Raw genomic sequence first — 22,903 nt, forward strand, 5'->3', positions numbered from 1 at the left:
TTATTTCTTCCAAGGGGAGGAGGGCTTTCATGTTATAAGGGGACAAGTTGATTTTTTCCTTCCCCCTCGGCTTGATTATTTTCCCCTCCTGTCCATGTGTTTTCTTTTTTTCCTCTTGTTTTATGGTCACCACCAACCACGCACACAGCCCCAGAGTGCCCAGACCCCAGTGCCCGTTGCAGTAGTTGGAGTAGGAAGGGGGAGCCAGCCTAGCATCCAGATCCTCCCCAGACAACCCAAACTAGCATTTTAACATCCTAAATGCAGGATAAAGGAGAGATGGATGATGCTGGAGAGGGAATGGTGGCCTGGGGTCCCCACGGGACTGCAGAGGGGGACCAATGCCAAGAAGGCTGTGCTCCACAGCATTGATGCTCAAGCTGCAGCAGCTTTTGGGGGGCTTTTCCTTTTTACAGCAGCATGCATGCATCCCTTAATGTCCTCCAGAACAAGAAAAATTTGCAACCTCTCCTTAATATTCTTCTCCTCAGCATCTCTGCCCACAAAGTAATCCTTCCTAAGAACGTACCTGCCAAATGCACATCCTCATTCAATGTGATCTCAGAGAAACACCACTTCTCTTGCTTCTCTCATCCATTTGTAGCAAAAAGCTCAATGCTTGGATGGGACACTGAACCACTTACACTGCACTGTATGGCAATCAGGGCTTTGCTTCAGGCTCCCCCTCGAAGCCTCCCATTTTTTGGCCCATTAAGACCTGTTAAGAGCTAGACCCAGGAAGCCGTCCAGCAGTGAATGCTTTGCAATGACTTCATTACAGCCCTGTGAATCATGGTTAGGGCTTTCATGGCTGTTACTGTAGGATATCTACATGTGCTAGTCACACCAGATCACGATTTTATCACAGGCTGCTTACTACATTTGCTCCTTCCTCAGCTCCCCACAGCTGAAGACACTGCTTCAGGAGTCCTGTGATTACCTCTGCATCTTGTATTTTCTAGGCTGGAATAAGGTGTGAAAGCATAACCTAATTGTGCCCAGACACCTGCAGGCAAAGAAAGAGTTCAAACTATAAAATACAAGGAAACTTGCCCATTTTTCTAAAGCCATTCATTAATTTCAAGCATGACCCAGGAACAGAGACATGAATTATTATTTCTTTCTAACCCAGCAGCACCTGTGATCCCAGGCTCTCCCTGTGCAATAGCAGCAAAGCTGAGCAAGCCCCAGCTCCCAGACAGACACCCCAAATACCTGGGGAAGGTTCCTCCACCCCACAGCTGCACATGGGGGGCAGGAGCACCCTGAGGATACCCAAAAGCTTCTTGCCCTTCCCAGTCTCCCCTCTGCACCAGAGTTGTGACCTGGGAACTTTTCTTTTCTTGCAGCCCAGGCACAGGGACGTGTTGAAGGACAATGCCATCAGTAAAAAGACATGGGTATGTATTTGCTGTGTCCTAATAGAGTCCCTTTTGTTTTGGTCCCCATTTGCCTGTATCTCCTGACATAGCTACAGCAACAGTGGCAGTGCTCAGGTGAGGCAGATTTTTCAGTTTTAATTAGGTATAGCAGATTATTTTTAATAATACTTAAAAATTAGTATTAAAATAGGCTCTGCAGAGCCCAGGTAGCTGATGCTCCTGTCTCTTACATGTCAGGCCTCCCGGGAAGCTAAGTTGGGCTTAGCAGGTAGGTCTGCAGCAGCAGGAAGTTTGCGGGGGTACCCTGACTGGTGTGAGCCATGCAGTTAGCAAGAGAGGCTCAGACTGCGTGCATCCTAGAAAAAAACAGGATCAGGAGAACACGCAGAGCAAGGCTGGTGTCTCTGCATCACCACCTCTGAATACTTTCAGGCAATACCTGTACATCCAGACTTCACTAACACAGTCACACCAATTCCTGCAGACGGACAACACTGCAAGTTCCACTGAGGGTATGCTTTACCTCCCAGAGACAAATTTGCTGTTTTAACGCATTCATCCACTTCTACTCCACGAGCAACACAACAGATTTGCAAAATAGCTTTCAACTTTTTTGGAGTTTTTTTCCTCCCAAAGTTTCTGAGAGCAGGTTCTTACACTCTTTGGCCTGCAAGTCTTTTCTGAACTGGCACAGCCAGATAACTTCAGCAGAAGTAAGCAGTGGTGCCTTCCTCCTTCTGCAGCTGGCAGCTTCATAGAGCAACCCCAAAACTCTGTGGACCACCATAAAGCATAAAGTCTCCTGAATTCATACTGAATAATCATTCTCCAGTTTTTCAGCGTAAACTGCACCTGAAGGAACCAAATATTTGAGTAAATGAGCAGAGGCCCTTTTTTATTCTATTTTTTTTTTCTTCTAATGGGTAGAAAGGGTTGTGGAGGGTTTGGGGATTTTGGTTTTTAGGGGAGTGATGCTCCAGGCTGGTAAAGACCAACTCTTCATCTCTTCATGGCTCTGAATCAAAATAAGTAATCATAAAATAATCTGTGCATTAAGCCAGTGCTCTGACCAGCTTCAGGTACCAGCTGTTTTCCAGACTGCTGCTCTCTCTGGCTCAGGCCCAAAGATATATGGCAAACAATCAGCACTACAAATGGTCATAAAGAAAACAAGGCTTGCTAGCTAATTGCAACAGACTAGAACACCCAGAAACAAGTAAAATACAAAATCATGCAGATCAGCCATCTCACAGCTGCTATGTGGTAGACTTTTCTGCAGCTTTGCATGTTGGAGAGGGCAGACAAACCTCCTGGTAAATGAGATTTCTCTGGGACACATAATGCTGGCTCAAAGGGCTGTGATGTATGTTGGATTTGAACCAAATTAGATACCTTCAAAACCCTTCAGAGCAAAGATCATGGTCCCAATCCATGCCCTAGCTAGGCACAGGAGGGACAAGCTGAAGTTTATTGGTCTTGAATCAGATAGCAGGGCCACAATGCAGTTGTGAGTGGAAGAGAGAAACCACCAGTGATGTTCTTCTCAGCAAAAGTGCCCAGGACAGCCAGGTGACCTAGATGACAGATAAACCACACTTGGTCATTCTTCCCAATCCCTCAACCAGGGAAACAGGATTTCAGTTGGGTTTAGATGGCACAGCTGCTGACCCTCTGGACAAGGAAGGAACTTAATTTAAAGAAAGGACACAAAAAACGGAAAAGCATGAAATTACCTGAAGATTTTGTCTGAGTATGATGGGATGGGGCTCCGATGGCACTGAACAAAAAAGGGAACAAGAGAAAACCGATTCTTCAGTATTTACAGAGATGAAACTTGAGCCTTCTGGTCTGATCCACTGATCGCATTTCACTTCCAGACACAGTTGTGTGGCAGTACAGAGGATGCAGAGTGCACATTTTTCAGCCATCCAGCAACTTTCTCATTTATCGGCAAGGCTCTCTTTAGAGTGAGCCATGACAGTCAGGCAGAAGGCTGAGATCTATAGGAATTCAATCCAAGGGAAAAGGCAGAAGTGGCTTCCTTACATTGCGCGTGGCCCAGCTGAGAATCTCTCATATGTTATGGATGTGTCATTCCAAAACACTCTGGTATGTGTCTAGCAGTGCCGCCAAGATGAACTTGAGTATACGGCAGCTCCTTAGTCCTGAGCATTTGCATTTCCAGAGAGCCCACTCATCACATTCTCTAACTCCTCAGAGGACATATAATACATGGCTGCATTTTAAATCCAAGAAAAGACATGGCAGAAACATAAGAGGTTCTGAGACGAGTGAGTAATAGAAGCCAGCAGAGACAAGGACAGATTGATGGGTCAGGGACTGTCAGTTTCAGAAAGCAGCTGAATAAAAGGGCCATAATAGAGCACAGACGTAACTAATGGTCCTGAGAAGGTATTTCCCCCTTTTAACAGCATGAAAACACACAGGAGTGGAAGCTTTATTTAAATTTAAAAGGCAAAAGACGCTTGCTTTTGTGGGGAGTGGTGGTGTGTGGTTTACTGCTGGAATTCACTGCCTTGGGATGCAGTGCCCCATGACACTGTCTTGTTCTAGCCTTAATGGCTTCATGTGTGGACCTCTTGCCATCCCTAGCATGACTGTACCTGTCTTGCTAACTCCTAGAATTGCACAGGTATTAATGCAAAGGTTAACAGAGGAAACACTGGGAGGATGATGGCAAGAGGAGGAGCAGACAAGTTTTTAAAATGCACACAGCCTTCTGGTGAAGCATCTCTCCAGTGTATAACCAGAACCTCCCTCTAGGAGGTCTAGTTGGAAGAGTCTTTCCTGCCCTTGGCATTCAGGCTTAGAAGTAATGGTGAAGGCTGCATGAGCAAGATGGCTGCAAAGGAGCTCACCTAAAAATATCAAAATTGGCAAATATCTCTGAACGCTGACTTCTGCCAATAAATACATTCAAATTAGCCAAAAGGAATAAGAACTGGCATAGCTACCGTTATGCAAGCTGGTATTCAGATAAGGCCTTTCCCTGCTGGGAGTTGCAGTTCAAACTTCAATGAGATATTTATGTCAGCAAGTCTTCCCGTTGGCCAGTTTTTTCTACTCCCTTTGATCAATGGCTTCTCCCACTGAAACAGTGTGCTGCTGGAAATCCCCACTGGTCCCCATCCTGGAGCTGCCCATCACTTCCCTGAGTCAGTTTTAGAGCTGTCTTTTCTGGTGTTGCAGGCGAACTTTTAATGTAGTGCTAACATCTTGTTTTCCCTCCTCCAAATCTGCAAAACCAGATTTCAAGTGAAAGCCCAGGTGTTTTACTGCAAAAGGTGTCAGGCAGGGTGACAAGGCACTGTGAGAAGTGTTCTTGCAGGTGCTACTAGTGTCATGTCAATACCTTACCATTTCTTTTTATCATTGCTAATTTCACTCACTTTTAGGAGCTGTTAGCATCCTGGAAATCCTCAGCCACATGTTGGAAACCCAGAGTCACACCAGAAATAGCTGAGAGCGGTGACAGCTACTTGGAGGGAGAGGAGCTTTCCAGAGAAGACCAAAGTATGGATCTTCCTGTTGTCAAGAGGAAAAGGATCACAAAGCAGACAACAAAAGCATGTTAACTGCATAACACAGTCTACCTATTTGCACACTTTACTCCACAGGGGACAGATTTCAGGGCCAGAGTGCTTCTCCTTTAGAAGGAGAGGCAAAGTCTGTTACTATTGTTGTCATATTAACATCAGTGACACAGGCTTTTAACCCTTCACCTGAAGAAGTAGAAGATACCTATGGTACCAACTAAGATTTAATAAACAGAAAATCATTTCTAACAACTTAAACTACCTATTAGACACATGCAATCTACTGCTTATTTCCTGGATGCCAAAAATTGGCAAAAGACAGCAGAGAAACTTGAGCTCTGCATGAGCCCATATAACTGGTGATGCTGAATCTGAAGGTACACTTTGGCTGAGCAGAAGGGACTTGATGTCTCTCTGGCAGTGCTCAGGTCCAGAGCTTTGGAGGGATTTCTAAGGGATAGAGGCTTCAGAGAGGATCAGCTTTCTTTTTATTTTCTATTGCATTTGCCCAGAAGGTCTAGGAGAGCACAACAGATAGACAGGATAAGGGAGCCTTCAGTTAATTCCACTTTAAACCCAATTTCATTTCCTTTCTAATTAGAACAGCAGGCATGTTTTAACAACTGATTATCTCTCCTGGGCAGTTGTGTGTATTCTTCTTGGCTACTTTTTCAATTTTCCAAGCAAAACTCTGCTGTGATTGTAACATAAAAAAGGGAGCAAGGTAGAGTACAGGCAGCTTAGAGAATACTCTGCCAGGAAGTGGGACCAAGGTTTCCTTTTCATTCCTAAAGGCAATAACTAGAAGGTGCTCACATGGGCGATTGACAGGGAACAGCACAGGAAAACATGCACCTTTACCAACATTGGTAGCAGAGCAGAGGACCCAACAATTTATTATTAAGAGCTATCTGTAACAAAAATCAACCAAAACTCTCTGTGGCAGGCACTCAGCTCCCATATCCATGCCATAACTGCCATATCTCCTACCTGTGCATCCCACAGTGCCCAGGCAATGCATCCTCTCCCAGCAGCTCTGGGACCTCAAGCACCCACATCTGACACCAGATGCTGTAGTCAACAGCAGCATCTACAAGCCTCCTTTAAAACTGATAGGGCTAGGATAAGATGAAGCAATTACAGCCCTGGTGTGGCTAAAGCATCTACAGATGGACCTAGTTATCCCTAACAGTCAACAAAAAGGCAGAGATGGGGAGCTGCCACTGTCTCTTTTCAGCACATGGCTATTTTTCCATCCCATGCACTGTCTTAGAGAGCAGCAAGTGCTGCCAAGGGTTAAATGCTGTCATTCCTTGTCTCCAAATCTGGCTCCTTGAAGTAATTTCTTTGTTGTATTTCTAGGATGTGTCATGCTTCTACTTGGCTTGCTCTTCTGACTGTAGGTGCCAGCACTCAGATCCTGCTGGAAAGCTGCACTCCAGGGAAGGGGTAATGGGCTGGTGCTGGAAAATGAGCCCCGAGACTCTCACCCTGCCTTGGCATAGGGGTGCACAGTGTGTGCATCAAGGGCATGGCATGGCCAAGCCCTGCTCACAGCCCTCCAGTTTGTTTTGCACATGGAGAACAGTCTTGGCGAGGGGCTCACAGTCCCCAGACCGAGTGGCAGCTCGCTGTGTCAGTCTCATGTCTACACGCTGCTCCACTGAGCATGATGGAGCAGCAGTGCTGCAAGCATCCCCCAAACTTGCCAGCTTCCTGGCATCTCATTACAAGATGTGCTTTTCTCCAAAGAAGTTTCTTCCTTTTTTTTTTTAAGTAAACTCAGGCAATAAACTGTGGCCAAAACAGGCTGGGACTGCAGACCTGAGCATCCAGCCCCTTCCCCATTCACAGGGCTGCCCTGAGCCCTCTGCTGCCAAAAGGCTGGGAAGTGGCAAAGTCCCTTTTTCCACCCTTCTTCCACACTGGCAGCTGATTCCCAGACACAAGACGTAGTTTGTTTTCCCTTGTCCATGACCTCACCTCTGTTTCTCTTGGCAGTGCCTCTCTCCTCGCCCAAGGGCATGCACCAGCCACTGGCAGCACCCAGGCATATTCTTACAGGAGAAACAGTTTTTGGCACAAAGAAGGGTCTGTGCGTAGGCATGTGCCACTATTGCAGACACTTCATGTTGCTGGGATGACACTTAACTATTCCCATCTTCTTAATTCCTGGGTCTCAGATGAAGTTCACAGGCTTTCATGCACCCATTCCACAATAAACACAAGGCCACTGTCCTGGGTTCAGCTCTAACAGTTATTTTTCTCCTTAGTAGCTGGTGCAGCCTGGGGACAACGCTGATAACACCGATGTTTTCAGTTGTTGCTGAGTAATGTTTACTCCAACCAAAGACTTTTCAGTCTCATACTCTGCCAGTGAGGAGAGGCACAAGAAGACTGAAGGAAGCAGAGACAGGACATCTGACCCAAACCAGCCAAAGGGGTATTCCATACCAATGCACGTCATGCCCAGTATATAAACTGGGGGGAGTTACTCAGAAGGCCCAGATCACTTCCCAGGTCAGGCTGGGTATTGGTTGGTGGGTGGTGAGCAATTGAGCTGTACATAACTTGTGTTTATTATTGTTTTTTTTTTCCTTTACTTATTACTTTGATATTCTCTTCCCTTGTTATTTCCCTTATCATTATTATTAGTAGTAGTTTTATATTATACTTTAGTTACTGGACTAAATAACAGTTACTATAAAACAGGTTCTTATTTCAACCCATGGGGTATACTTTATTTTGATTCTCCTCCCCATCCCAGCTGGAGGGGAGAGGGGAGAGAGAAGGGAAGTGAGTAAGCAGCTGCATTGTTCTGAGTTACCGGCTGGGCAAAACCCACGACAGCCACAAAGAGAAAAGAGTGTGAAAATGAAAAGCAGTGTAAATACTACAATTCCTAATTGATCCATCCTTTTCCTCCCCAAAGTCCTGGACTGGTGCCTAAATTTTCTGCACCCCGTAAAAACTCATTAAGCAGTTTCTGTTCAGCCAGAGCGGTCATCTCGATGGCATTTTCCTCCCTCAAAATGGGATATGACAGCTTAGAGTTAATAAGTCCAAAAGCAATACTTACAAAAGAAGATGGTGTCACAACGTGTTGTTAAAATAGCAGGTGAGCCGGCCCATTTGGAGAGCTTAATGGACCCACGTTTTAAAAATATCTGTGCTACATTTCTCCCAACAGATAATAAATCAGCAGCAGATATGGATTTTCCTGCCTGACTGCTGCACTGAGCTCCAGCTTGGGCTCTGTACCCTGGGGGGATCTCACTGCCTGCACAAAACTCTCCTGCTTCCCCTGCCTGTCACCTTTGCAACTGTGTTTTTGGGGATCGTGGCAGCAGGGACAGTATCTTGTGTGTGGTTGTGCAACGGTGGTGTTGGTAGAAGAGCAGTGAGTGCTGTCCCCCACTGTCAGATGCTCCTTCTTCCCAAGCATCTCTTCTTTACTGTGGCCAAACTTCTGGGGGAATAGCCAAGGCAGAGCTGCTACCACCCAGGCCTCCTCCACTCCAGGGATCTTCCATGCTTGATGCCAAAACATTCCCCTGAACATCCCCATCCCCGGGGATGTAGTAAACCCAGTATTACTGTAAACAGTTGCCTCAGACAACAGCCAAACATGGTTGGTAGGAAGAACCTCGTGCTGTGAACTGAATATATAACCTGATGTTGCTGCTACTGCATCGTGGGGCAGCACTCAGTCCCCCGCCAATCCCAGCTCTCCATCTCTGCCTTGGCAGGGGGCTGGTGGTGCCCTTGCAAGAGGACCCCATCACAAAATAGCTGCAAGCTTACACCCTCCTGCAGCACTGAAGTTGGTACAAGGGCCATTTTCATGGTGGGCATAAACCAATGCCGCTGCTGGGAGCTGCAAATGTGAACTCTTCTTCCATCCGGACACATCCTGCTGATAGCACAGACCAGAGACCTGGGAGATGGGGGTATTTTGTTTTTATTTTTTACCTTGCACTATTTGCAAGAACTTAACGCACAGCATGAGATCTTCCAACTGACAAGTGAAATTTCGTTAGCAGAGCTTCTATTATTCCCAATTTATTACTCCACTGGAGAGTTGTGCAGGCTTAAGGGCTGCAGAAAGGAAAACACAGGCACGCGTGCATGCACTGACAGAAGCCAGCAAACCAAACCCAAGCTCCCGCTGAATTATGATTCACAATTTATAAACCATTACGTGCAATGGATTTCAACTATATTTATTGCAATACAACTGCTAGCAGTTCAAAAATCAATTTGGTAAATGTGGAGAGAAAGGGCAAAATTATTAATATGTTTTATATAAATGCTGTGGCTTACCCTTTCCCTGGTAAATAACTGCGAGCCCTCTGCTTGCTAAAGGTAAGGGGTTTGCCACAAGGGATGGGATTCACCCCAACGTGCCTAACACAAGGGGACAGGAAGAGAGGGGAGAGATGCATAATAAAGACAGGGGGCTACAACAGATGAAGACAGAGGAGCCTAGGTGTAGGGACATGAGGACATGACTTGTTCAGTGAATTGCTGAGGTAGGGAATGTTGCCTGGGGATGAGGCAGAGTGCACCTGTGTGCAACATCCACAGAAGTGGATGGGTTTGGGGTTAGGGATATGGCAGAAAAGTTTCAAAAATCCTAACTCCAGCTGGTGGGTGAGATGCCTCACCCTAAATGGGTATGACCCCCTCTTGCTGCCCAGCATCATCTGGCCCACTGCCTCTACAGGTGGGGAAGACCTGGCATGAAGGTGACCTGGCATGTTAGGCAAAGCAGTGGCTCTACATCCAGCCAGATGCTCTGCACTGCAGCACACTTGATCAGCTGTATCAAACCTGATCCACTTGAATGCCTGAGTGGCTTTACCCCCATGTCCAAGGCTGGTTCTGAGGAAGCTTGGCTTTCTTCTGCCTGACTGAGAGCTGCCGTAGCACTGGGAGCTACACACTTGCCATTAGGAAGCAGTGGGGCAAGAGATGCTCACAGAGCCACCTGCAATGGGGATGGGGAAGTGTACACATGGGAAGGAGAGGGGCCTGCTGCAGTCACACTTAAAGTACAGCTGCAGCGAAGCAGACTGCAAATTTACAGGAAAGGCTTTCTTGGCCTTACCAAGCAACAAGATGTTGCTTCAAAGTATAAGACTGGAGAAAACAACAACAAAAACCAGACCTGTGGTTAAGAGGTCCAATCTGAGATAGGCACAGGGAGACCCCTTCACATACTCAACCAAAGGCCATGCATTTCTCAGCACTACATAGCAGATGTGGAGAGGCCAAAAACTATGAAGTGTAAGAAAAGACAAGCTTGTGGCCATGGTGAAGGTCCCTAAAAAGTGTCATTCTCAGATAGCCTGAAGAAACAGGCTGTATCATCAAGGCAGGCAAATAATGCATAGACAAGGCATCCCAGACAATGCCTGGTAGCAATTCTTGTCCTAGCATAGGGCCAGAGCAGTGACCAGGAGGGACTGGTAGGTGGGAAGGGTGAAGATACAGTTTATACACAGAGTCATCATCCCCAGCCCACATACCTTGCTTACTGCTTTGGGAAGTACAAGCCCAATTTTGTCATGAAAGCTCTTGAAAGATGTATGTAAGGTAGTTGCTGTGTGCCTGTTGTTGAGCACCCTGCCTGTGGGAAACCAGGGCATCTGCTTCTAAAGGTCGGATGATATCGACTTTTCCATTTTGGTGATCTGCAACCATATGGTGCACTCCAAATGAGAGGGTTTCTTCTCCAAATTAAGAAATGGAATGAAAAAGAAGAGATTCGATGAGAAGCGGAGCAGTGTTTTACATTTCTTTAATGATGACCTTTTCCCATCTTCTTCCTGTAACGTCAAGAAAGAAACTTACTTCTATTTTAACAGAAAAATTGGGTTTCTCATATGTTCCCATGATTCCTGATGCTGGCACTTTAAATTAATCATTGCAATGAGCCACTGCAAAAATAGGGATAGCAGGACTGAATATCCTCTGGGTAAATGTTGCAAATGCTGCCTGATGTGTTCATGTTAAAAACTCATTCCTCCCCTTGGCACCTCTTCTCTGACTTGTCTTATGCAAAATATCTAACGAAAGAGAATTTCCCAGGCCTCAACAGAGGCTGGTCAGTGGGGTAGATTGAAGAAGCAAGTTCACAGGTAATTATTTATGTGTGAACTCAATACAGCAAGATTAAATCTGAGCTATGTTCTCTGCAAGGGCCCATTTTCCCTTGGAGTGATGTGTTACACAAAACTTAATTGCTCAGGGAGGCAAAGGTTTGACATGTTCCAAAATTTGGTAATCCTATGTGTCCATGGTCTCTCTCCAGGATGCATCTCAGCCCACTGACTTCTGGCATGTTTAGGACAGAGAAGAAAATGCCTCATGATTTATGTGACCAGCCGCTGCCAATCTGCACAGCTCACTTATTGAGTGCCTTAAACCCAAGAACAGATTCTGAGTGGTGAATGATTTCCAATAACTGGTTTACCTGAGGACATCGTGGGTCACAGCATGGTCATGGGTGGTTTGTGAGAGGCGAGAGAAGCTCAATTCATTTAGCAAGCTATTTGCATAGAATTATTTGCCAGGCTATACTCATCACCCAGCAAATTTCAGTGGCTGAATTTTACCTGCATGATCCAAAGTCATACTGGTTCAGCAAGATTTGTCCTTGCAAGTGGTCCTTGACCAGGGTGGGGGTATTTTGGCAGAGGCCATGGCATGGGGATGCTGTCAGAAGAGGTTAAGTGATTTTCATAAAATGGAGGCAGTGTTGGAGTGTGAGACTGCATCCTATAAGATGCCAATATGTTGCATGGGTTCCAGGAGAGACAAGACAATGGATGGGTAAGGCTCTACTACAAACTGTTAAATATACATGAGTTGTATTTGGCTCAAGGTATCCCCAAAGAAAGCACCTGCCCTGGGCTGATCATGAGAATCACCTCTCACCCTGATGGGTGAAACAGAGGAGCAGCAACCAGTGGTTAAGGAGAAGGAAGACCCACAATTTCATCCCCATCCAAATTTGGGACAAGGAGGCAATCACTCAAATCAGAATCTGACTTACAGAAAACACACCTGCCTCTTGGGATGAATATCCCCATCTCTACCTGCACCTGCTCACCTGTGTAGCACAGCACTGCCTGCTGTGCTGAAAATGTTTTCTTGGCCTTTTCAATGTGAAATTATCTGGGTTTACAGGAATTGTTACTTACCATTAAGCTTAAACTACCTGGAAGCTGGGAGGGAAGCTGGGCTTCCTGGTGTATCTCCTCCCCTTGCTCTAACCCTTTCCAGTCCACTCCTTTCTTACACCTACTTTGCTCATGAGCTGCTGGCATGACTTTTGCTTTGCAAAGGCAGAGCCTCCTCCTCCGTGCCCAAAATAAGGAGGCTCTGCTGGGGTACATGAGTTTCCTGAAGACAGCAAAAGGGAAGAAAATGGGCTTTTGAGTACTAAAAACTTTCCTTGCACTCATTCCCTTGCGTAGAGAGAAGCACATGGTCCATGGCTTTTGGGCTGCACAGAAGGACCTGTGGGGTGTGGTTGATGGTTGTTAAGATGGGTTCCCACCTGATGGATTGGTAAGGTGCAATTTCATCCAAAAAAGCAGACTTGCAGAGCATGGGCTTGTTCAGCAAATATACCTATACCAAATATGAGCAGGCAGCTTCTGTGAAGTGGGAGGACTTTTAGCCCCTCTAGCTGGTCTTGCCTGGGGTCCACCATTGCTTGCATGCAGCAGTGGCTTGCTGAAAAGGCATTTGTTCAGCAAAGGCAGCAGGTGCTGAGTTTGTGCACAATCTGCAGGATTTGGTGTTGCAGAGATGTCTACCCATCCAGACACCAACCTATCTACCTGCTTTGGCTGCCTTTGTAGTGCTTGTATGGTTGCATACCTTGTTTCCCTCATTTTTAAGCACGCATTTTTCTATCAGTGCTGATGGTCCCACCCAAGGGACGTGGGAAGCTTACCAGGATTCACAACTCCCCTTTGCCACTTGCCCTTCCAATGTTTTCCCTTCACCCTCCCTCCCTCCAGAGCGGTTTCAACTCAGCACCAGGGAGAGAAAAATGTGCCTTGTATAAGCCGTGACGGCTGATGACTTATGACATTTATCTTCTCTCCCAAGGAGGATGGGAGAAGTCACTTGTGGCTGGTTTCACCGAGGCTGTCAGGTTTCTCAGTGCTGGGTTTAGCCTGGGGGTGACAGTCGCATTTTCACAGGCCGATGCAGCGATGTGCTGCAAATGCTTTAACAAAGGGCTCCCTGAAGTTCAGCCTCCTCACATGTTTTTTGCCTGAGTACTAGCATCACCTGTAGGTGCTCAGAGACTGGTGAGGGACACAGGCTGCCATTGTCCCACCAAACCAGTTTCCCCTTAATGATGAAACCCCTTCCAAATCAATTTATCAATCTGCCCCTTCCTTGAAGATGTGATAGCACATGGTTGGAAAGATGGATGGCACATGTGGTATGTAACACAGCATTCATTGCACAGGGTTGGAGTGAGAGGGGAGGAAAGCGAGACTCACGGAAAAATCCTTGCCAGTAGGAGCTGGATTTCCCAAGTGGAGATGTGTGCTGGGCACTAAGGAAACTGCTTGTCAGCTGCCCAGAACCAGACACAGAAGTGATACAGGTCTTTTCTCAAGAACCTTCAGTGCTGCAAGGTTAGGATGCTCTGCTGGAGCAGAAAGTGCCTGGGGAGGATTTTGACAGCAGAGCGTCCCCTGAGCGGAGCATCAAAGGTTCTGCAGTGCTGTTACCTGGTTCAGTCCCAAGTGGAAAGCAGTATTTTTTCAGGGTCCCGTGGGACTGCTCCCTGCAACATTCAGCATCAGAAGATGGTTTGGAGGAGAGAGGGGGGTTAATATCCTGCAAGCATCAGGAATAAACTTCATTCTCAAGGACAAGAGGGGAAAGGCAGGGAGGGTCCTCCTGCTCACTCCAAGCTGGAGGTGCTGTGCTGGAGAGCAGGACAGCTGTAGGTATCAAGGTAAAAGGCTACAAGGAAATTTGACTCTAAGTTCTTTTCTACCCCACCCTATGCCTGTCTATAAGCTTTGACACCATTGCTCTGCACCTCTAACATCTTTGGAAGATGTTTGTGTAGGCTCAGGAGTGAATGGAGTGAAGGCAGGCAGGGAAATCTGTTGGGTGTTACTAGGCAGAGAAATCACATCAGACTCCAGATTCCCTGGAGAGGAAAAGAGTTGGAGGTCAGGACAGCCTTCATGGCAAGTACAGATGCACGAATCAGCTGAACCAGAAAGGTTTTTTTTATGTCTTTGCAGGCTTTTTCCTACTGCAAAGTACAGTGGTATTGGAAATCTGACTTTTTGTGCTGTACTGGTAATGTGCTTTGTTGCTATAAGCTCCTGCCTCCCTCCATTGGGTATTTAAATACCTCTGGCATTCTCCAAAATCTGTTTTCGGGCTGCTCCTCTGGTTTCCCCCAATTTCTGAAAACAACAGCTATTTAAAAGTAGCAAACTAACCAGCCTTCTTCTGACTGATTTTTCAGGAAGGCTTTCACCTGAATAATTCTCTGCTGGCTTCCCATCAGTGGCTGTACCAACAGCTACCAGAGGTATTGATCAAGTACTGAGTCACTTTTGAGCCAGTGCAGACACTTGGAAATGATAAAAAAAAATCAAGTCCTCTAAAGGAAAGTCTATCTAAGTACAAGAAAATAAGGAAAGAGAGGGCTAAAAGCATAGGTATTAAATGCAATACAATCTGGCTTTATAGAGAGTCCTTTGTAGGTAATTCCAGGTTGCCTTACACGAATTTAGAAATGATTAAAGGTAATACCTCCTTGAAAGAGCTATTCCATTTAGGGATGGTTATTCTTTCTTTATTTGTGCTATTAATGCAGTGCCTAAAAGGCCTATTCACAAGTCCTATTGTACTTAGTGTGATATTAGTGCAGAACAAGAGGGTCCCACAACACAGCTGTAAAAGACCCACCAGATAGATACTGATAGCCAGGGGAGAATGAGACCTGTGGTCCAGCTGATCCATAGCAGCCTTAGCACATCAATGCCAACCTTGTCTGTTGCTGAGGGAATTGGCTTCTCTGTCTCACGTACAGGGGAAAGGGAATAACTTCCACTGCTGAAGGAGGTAACAAGCAATGGAACAGGGATGTGAAGATGAGCAGATTAGGACCAGTCACATCAGCCTGCTTGGTTTTATTCTTCTCTAAATATATGCCTATAGCAACTGTGGAAGAAAACATACTGGTCTAGAGGGACCTTGATTTCACCCTGTTACAGCCTTTACAGGTGAAGCTGGTGTAAGAAGTTCCCATAACTGCACTTTCCCCTTTACTATTGCCCCTTCCCACCCTCCATCAAGTTCCATGAGTTTCTCTAGATTTGGGGTTGTTCTAGTGAAAACAGTCAGGTGGGAAGGGTAAAACATCCCTTATTGATAGGCTCAAAAACTTCCCATTGATAGGCTCCAAAACTTCGCTTTCCAGGCACACAGCATAACCCTTGCAAGCGACAGACTTACCACTGGGCACAGCCATCAGGAAGGGACTGCCAGGAGATGCTGAACAAGAACTGCCCCAGGATGCCTAAAAGTGGGGGATGCATTGGTAGCATTAGGAGAGCTCTCCTAATGGAGGGGCAGCAGCCAATATTTTCTTTCTTGGTGGTGGTTGGTGCTCAGTTTTTGTTCTTTTTCTTTTCCTTTTCTTTTCTTTTTTCTTTTTAAAGATTCTATAGTTAATTCAGCTCTAGAGGTAATGTACCTTGGAAATGAGAATGTGATTGGTGAGCTATTAAATATTGCCTTTCCACAATTTTGCGTGCGTTTATCTCTGATGCCTGCAGTTTTTCTCCTCTCTTTTCTCTTCCTGAAAGCTTAATAGTGGCTTTCACATTTTTTTTTACACAGTGCATCTGTTGCCACTTCTGTTCAAATCTCCCAAATAAATGCATTGCTCCCGGATCACTAGGGCTAAAAATAAACAAGGAGGGATCATTTGGGTAGCTGTCACCTACCTGTCCCCTTTGCTGGTTGCTTGATGCAGGGCCAGTACCTCTGGTGTTCTCCCTGGCATCACTTGTGCTGAGGAGGCTTGGGAGTGCCCTGAGGAGTGGATTAGGAGCTGGGTTTGTTCTCTGATAATTTTCCCATGCAAAGGGTTCCTGTGCGCAACTGGCAGGATGCCTCAGTGGGAAATGAATGGCCACATCTTTCTGCTGCCTCCTACCCGGATGGGCTCCCATTTGGCCACCTCTCCTGCTGGTGCCCAACAATGCTCTACCCTGGATTTGAAATAAAAATGAGAGTTTCACCACAAGCTGCTGACTGGAAAACCTCAGAGGGGTGTAAGGGTGGGCGCTCCTCCGGCAGCGGAATTTGCCCATCCATTCACTCCTGATACTAATTAAGATGTGCTCTTCCTATGGAGCAGGATGGTGTGTGTCAGAGTCACCCAACAGCTCTTTTCATCAGAGAACATAGAATCGAGATGAAGAGGGCCCAGATAAAAGCATAGTCAGGTTGCCTGCAAAAATTTTCCCCTTTTGTTGTACCGTCTTCTTCCACACCATCAAGACTGCTGTCTCCAGCAGCAGCTCACTTTTTCTCTATTCAAAGACTTTTGCTCCTGCTCCTTCATGCCCATCATTTTCCCTTGGGCTGACATTCAAACACAGTGGTACAACGCACCACCAGCTCCTGCCCCAAGGCCCAGTGTGGAGAAAGGGACATCAAGGTGGTGTCCGGCTGCTGAGGGTCCAAGAGGTGGAGGGGAACGCTGTGCTTGGGAAAAGATGTAAGTGGCAGGCAAGATCAAATCCTCTGGGTTTTTCCCTTTCATGCCTCAGACAGCATTAATTTCTGTGACCAGTAAAGTAAAATACTACCTGATTGCTTGTGTCTGCTTTTCTCACACCTGGTCTCCCTCCTGTCCTTTCTCACTCATTGCAATTTCATAGGTCAGTGTTTCCCATGCAAACAGAAGTGGGTGGCAAGCATAGACAAGACCATCTTCTCAATGCGACACCATGATGGCTGTGAATGGGCATGGTGTGCTGCTCCCACTTGCTGCCTCTCCTCTTGCTCTATTATAATAATAAAAAAGCATAGAACAATAATGAACTTAGGATTTACATAGCACTTCCAGTTTTCAATGTAAAATATTAATGAGTGAACGATGCACCTTCCTTTTCCTTGAGGTGGCAGCAAGCACATCAACATCTGCATGGCAGCTGGCGGAGAGCAGGCCCACGGTGAGAAACCTTTCTTTTCCACAAGTGCCTGAAGCAGCACAAAAATAGTGATTACCTCTACAAGGCTGTTCATTTTATTTACATAAATGTACAGGGGTGTACATTTAATTACACCCCTGGTTTGTGTATCAGAGGCAGTCCTGTCCCAAGGAGCTTACAGCCTGAACAAAGTACAGTTGATGAAGTGTAACTGTGGTGGGTTGATAACGGTGCCAAAAGTAAATGGAAAATAAAAATAAAATGGAAAATAAAAAATTAATTTCCCCCCTGCGTTTAAAATTAATGTGTTGAAAAAAAGCTTCTACTTTCCCTGAAAGTTTTCTTTTTCATCTGTTTGGGGTTTAATTAAAAAAAAAAAAAAACAAAACACAAAAAAACAGGGAAGATAAAAGTTTCCATACTGTGCCTGCGGTTCTTGAAGAACAGACTTTTGTGAGATGCCAGGAGATGACCAAAATTCTATCTCCTCCATAACAGCTGCAGCCCCAACACCATGCAATTGGATGCAGCCCACCAGAGGATTTAACTGAGCCTTCACATTGGCAACTTCATGGTTGTCTACACCAATCACTTAAATCTCACACTGCTTCAGACCCACCAGTAATAGGATCAGCACTTCATTAGACAGAAGCTGGGAAAGTGCTGAGTATAGACTCAGATGGATTTCCCCTATACGTGTTGAGGTCCTCCTTCTTCTTCCTTCAGCTGCCCTTGATTTGACAATGGATGGCACAGCAAAACCTTCCCGCCTTCTGTTCATGGCATTTTCATACAAGAAATAGCAGCCTGGAGCTCACCTCTGTCTTGATTGGAGTCTGAAGACCTCCTTCATGGCTGGCTTTCCAAGTTTAGGCAAGCCCCACCAGGCCCAGAATTAGGGTTGCCTTTCTTCTGTACAATAACAGACTGGCAGCATCTCCATCTGCGTTATTCAGTGACCCTACGGAAATGGGACCTCTACAATCTGCCATGCAAGAGTACTCCTCATTTTGTAGTATCCCAAGGCACGGTTAGTTAGCTCTTCAGATGGCAGAAATGTTGATAGACCTCAGTATTTTTCTTCTCTAGCCCAAGATCCACTGTGAATACCAGAGTCACATCAGTTACAACACAAAAAAAGATGTGTGCTGATAGTTACCAGATCTGGTCTCCTCACTATCACTTCTTGTTCTGCCTTGGAGCAGGAAGCACTATCTATTATACCTTTTCACTGTTTCTAAACACAATCAACCATTCCTTGACATTTCATCAAGAATAAATAGCCTGATTCCACTTCCATCCAACAGTGAAGGAAAAACTCTCTTTGGCTTCTTCTACTGCAGGATGAAAGTTCCCAGAATATAAGAGCTGACTGTTTTAAATGTATTCCTACCTTTTTCTCTATCCTTTCTCCACCAGGAGATTACGGTTCAAGTATAGGCTTCCTTCTGGGGTCAACCATCCCTCCTATCCTCTAGAGGATCACTTCTCTCAAATTATTGTGCAACACTGCCTTGGCTGCAAAGAAGGAAGGAGTTGCTGCATCTAGCAGATTTTCTAGGAGAAATTTAAAGCTTCATGTGCTAAATCCAGAGCCACAGAGCAATGGGGGAGAGTTTAATAACACAGATGACACCTTCTGAGCGGCATTGTCACACCAGCCGAGGCAGAAAGCAACAGTGTGAGTGTGCTGGGGACAGCACTGCCATTGCAGTGAAGCCTGCTGCAGAAGCAACAGAGAAGCAGCATGAATGGTCAGCTCCCTTGTCCCACTCGTTCAGCAGCTAAATAGAGGGTTTCAGTTTCAAGAGCCATTAACGTAGCATCTTTCATCAACTCTAAAATGAAGCCAAACAAAGAAAACAAGCCAGGAGAGAGTGGAAGTGGAGGGTTCTTTCCCCTTTTAAAATTTGTAAGCATGTGTATTTAGTGCTCATGAAAATGTCAAATCATGGTGCATCATCATCTGTCAAAACTGCAGCTGGGTTTAGCAGCTCAGCATGATATTATAACAGAGCAACATGGAAAGGAAAGAAAACAAACCTCAAAAAGTGTACAGCCCAGCACGAAATGGAGAAGATGAAGGCCCACCTGCCATATCAGAGGTCATTAGGAAAAAAACTGACACAGAAAACAGACTAAAATGCACAGTAAGTTTGCAGGAAGGAATATATTGTCTTAAAGACTATTTCTGTCATTGTCTCATGCCACAAATAACCCTTTGCTATAGGACACAGAGCAGTGCACATGTTTCACCATCTCTCAGGTCTGTGGCTACTCTTGTCTACACCCTCCTTTAGCTTTCTTCTGAATAACCAAAATTACTATCACCACAGGTTCCATCTGCAGAAAGCACCCCAGAGCCATGTTTTCCTCATCTTCAGGGAAAGGGTAGTGGAAAAAAGCAAACGAGGTGGTGGGTGGATCTCAAAATGAGGATGCTCCATCAGCCTTTCAGTGCAGACACTTTTCTCTCCCTTTTATCTTCTGGGTCCCCAGAAGCCTTGCTCAGGCCCATTCTTCAACTGCATTCTCATTTGGCTCTGCCCCTGGAACCTCCACATCTCTCCACGACCTTACCACTTCTCTGAGTTTGCTTTCTCTCAATGTTTCCAAGCACTCTGGGGATCAGGACCTTGTATTTTTAGCACTTGTGCCATGAAATGCTAAGCAAATTCCCAGTGACATATTATCAATAGTCAGCACTATTAAAAATTTCCCCAAACTCAAGATAAAGCCAACCAAGCACTGAGCAAAAAACAGTCGATTTTTAGTCACTCCAACACTCCAATCCCTGTTCCTCAAATGTTTTAAGAGACATTTATATGGGGAGGGACAGAGGGCCAGTGATAGACACCTGTCTGTCCTGCTGGTTTTCATGGAAGATTCTGCCCCAGCATTGAGCAATGATCTGGGCTGGCAAGGCTGGAGGGACAGCAAGCCTTGTGGTCAACAGCAGTTGTTAACACTTTCTTTAGATAGGGAGAAAGCAGTGAGCCCTTTGCTTCCCAGGGATGGAGGAAGTACTTGCTATACTTCTGCTGTAATTACAGGCAGATGCCCTCAGGGACACCCATCCTGCTGCTGAAGCAGTGAAGGGGAAAACTGGGTGTAAGAACTGGGTCTCTCCCTGCCACTGCCAACCTCTGTCCAGCATCCAGGGGTCTTGCTTGGCCAAGTAAAGGTGAATGGCTCTCTGCTGCTGGCTCAGCGCTGTCATTTAGAAAGAATTAAGTAGTGTAATCGTATCTCCTGAAGCAGGTAATGCCGCCTGATTATGAGTAGGGGAGGGGGAATTAGAAACCAAGGCAAAGACAGAGCTGTTTAATGGGCCCATTAGAGGGCATTAGCTGATAACGACAGGACATTGCTGGCATTTTAAAGAGAGGCAGCTCACAGACTGTAGCCTGAGCTGCAGGCCTGGGGCATGAATGCTGTTTCTGGCCAGCTGTAGTGCTTGTTGGGTCTCTGAGGGTGTGATTCCTGCATGGTCTCTCAAGTCTTGCTGGGTGCTGGCGGTCTGAGGGAGCAGGAAACCAGAAGCTGGCAAGGTGACCATCCCAAGTTGCACTTCTGGCTCACGGGGCCCTGCAGGAGCAGTTCCATCATACCCATCTTGTGGCAGGCATGAGAGTCCCAGTGTTGCATCCCCAAGACTTCCCTTACCATGGGTCATCACTGCTTTCTCCTTCCTCATCCTTTGGGTGACCCATGCCACCACTAGGATCCATCCTTACCTCTGATACCTTACTGCAGTGCCAAGAAACATCAGTGACTCTGGGAATGTCACCCAAACTGCTTTTTGCTTCCACAGCTTCCATCACTCTCTGTCTCTGACACCCAAGATTTATCATTACCCTCCAGGGCTGGGGCAAAAGGAAGATACAAGCTGGCAGTACTGCTGGGAACAGTGGCATTGCAGTTCCCCCTGGTTCTGTCCAGTCAAAGAGCATCAGCTTCTCCAGTTGTTGAGGTAGATACACTTAAAGCCAAAGAAACAAATATAAGCCAAACCACAGCTCTACAAACAGGACCCAGTTGGTGGGGAGGATGACATTTAAAGACTCCAGAGAAATGGAGACAGCAAATATGATACATATGGGGTGGGAAGGGTGGCAAAAAAAGCCCAAACAAAATTTCTTGTGGATCTAGTATTCATATGCATTTTAATCCAGGTTCCTGATGAGAAGAAATACTCCCCTCCATGTACACTTGCCAACAGCTTTGCACATGGGTACAGGCCAGGGCTGATGCTACCAGAAAAAGAGCCTGCCTGGCCACAATGCAAGGATAAGCAACCCCAGCCAGCTTTGCTTGCTGGGGCATAGCAGAGATAGAGGGGACAAATAATTTGGGGTGGATGGATAAGTCAGGGTGGAACCCCTCTCTCTGCTCCGCAAGGAAGCCATGGGTCCAGCTTATGCTTTCCCAGCACAGAATGCAGTTATCCCTCCCAGGAACCAGAGAGGGACCTTGCACAGGCAGCAACCTGGATGATTGATGCAACCTGTTCAAGGATGAGTTTCTTTTTGCTTTCTTCTTTCCTTCTTTTCCTTCTCTGCCCTCCCTGCCACATCCCCCTCCCCTTCTTTTCCCACCGGGTCTTTTCAGTCGGTAATTACAGCTGAAGTGGACAATCTGTCTTTTTATTTTTAGGCTGGATGCACTGCCAACAAGTCACCAGGCTGATGAAACAAGGCAGCAGCAATACAGCAGGGATGGCTGCATGGGGAAGGGGCAAGGTGCGGGGTACCTGTGCCACTGCACAGGGCAGATTTACCACTTCGGCCAAAACGTGAGAGTAGGTTCGGGGGTGAGTGCCCATGCAGATGCTTTCTGAGCATCCCTTCACCCACACTGTGAAGCTTTTGGGGCACTGGCTGTGCTGAGACGACACCTACACCTGGGTTTGTCAGGACATGGAAAGTTTGGGGATATTTAATTATAAAATCACAGCATGGGAAGATCCAGCCGTGGCTGCTAGCTGACCTTGGAGTATGATCTGTCTTGTTTCATGTGTGCTGTCCTTCAGCATCCCACCTTGGGATGCAGTCAAGACAGGACATGAATACAGCCCCCCAGAACTTACTTACACTGGGAATCCTGCAGGCTTTCCTCCTTCACTTCAGGTTAGTTGACTCCTGCCTCTCAGTCTCTTCAGGGTGTTTTTTTCCGCCTTGCTCCATCCTTCTTGCTCATCTGAGCAGCTTTGCTAATAAAATCTTGCACCTTGATTGATGGGAGGGAGGTGGGAGATACTGTTTTGCACAGGGCACAGGTGGGAAGGGAGGCTCCTGGAGGTGAGGAGAGTGGCTTGGCAGCAGCATCAGCACCTACTCACTCAGCAGGTGTTTTGCTAGACAATGCTGTCTGCAGTAGCCCTGCATACATGCACCAGTGAAGATAAATCCTTGATTCGAAGGGAGGCAGTGAGAGAAAGAAAAAGGAGAAAATGGAAGAAGAAAACAATTAGAGTGACTTATGATTTAAGGGAAGAAATTCAAAGACTCTCTCTCTCTTTCCCTCCTGGACACCTGGAGAGTTTTATCCTCTTCCAGCTCTGTGAGACACACAAACCCCAAAGCTCCTGTTTCTGAAAGCACAGGCATGAAAGGGGCTGGAAAGAGGGGCAGCCTGCTCCTCCAGCTTTTCCCTCTGCAGATGTTTGTCACCTGACAGATACAAGGCAGACATCTCACTTAATCCATGCTCAGCACACCAAATTGATTAGTCAGGT

The 22,903-nt window shown here is 46.3% G+C and overlaps 1 long non-coding RNA gene across 7 annotated transcripts in view; it reads right to left on the minus strand.

Moving 5' to 3' along the window:
- Positions 1 to 4,602: 4,602 nt before the first annotated feature.
- Positions 4,603 to 22,903, minus strand: part of LOC115947249 (uncharacterized) — a 47,955-nt gene continuing 29,654 nt past the window's right edge. For 5 of the 7 annotated variants that reach the window (XR_004081186.2, XR_004549560.1, XR_004081184.2 and 2 more), the window contains 5 exons: positions 22,260 to 22,576; positions 17,118 to 17,215; positions 16,822 to 17,019; positions 15,952 to 16,218; positions 9,147 to 10,770 (listed from right to left, as the gene is read on the minus strand). This is a non-coding gene — a long non-coding RNA (uncharacterized lncRNA). Of the gene's footprint in view, positions 4,929 to 9,146; positions 10,771 to 15,951; positions 16,219 to 16,821; positions 17,020 to 17,117; positions 17,216 to 22,259; positions 22,577 to 22,903 lie in introns of those variants that run through there. The other 2 variants (XR_004081190.2, XR_004081188.2) reach the window with 2 other exon arrangements.

Source organism: Melopsittacus undulatus, chromosome 4 (assembly GCF_012275295.1).
Source record: "Melopsittacus undulatus isolate bMelUnd1 chromosome 4, bMelUnd1.mat.Z, whole genome shotgun sequence".
NCBI lineage: Eukaryota > Metazoa > Chordata > Aves > Psittaciformes > Psittaculidae > Melopsittacus > Melopsittacus undulatus.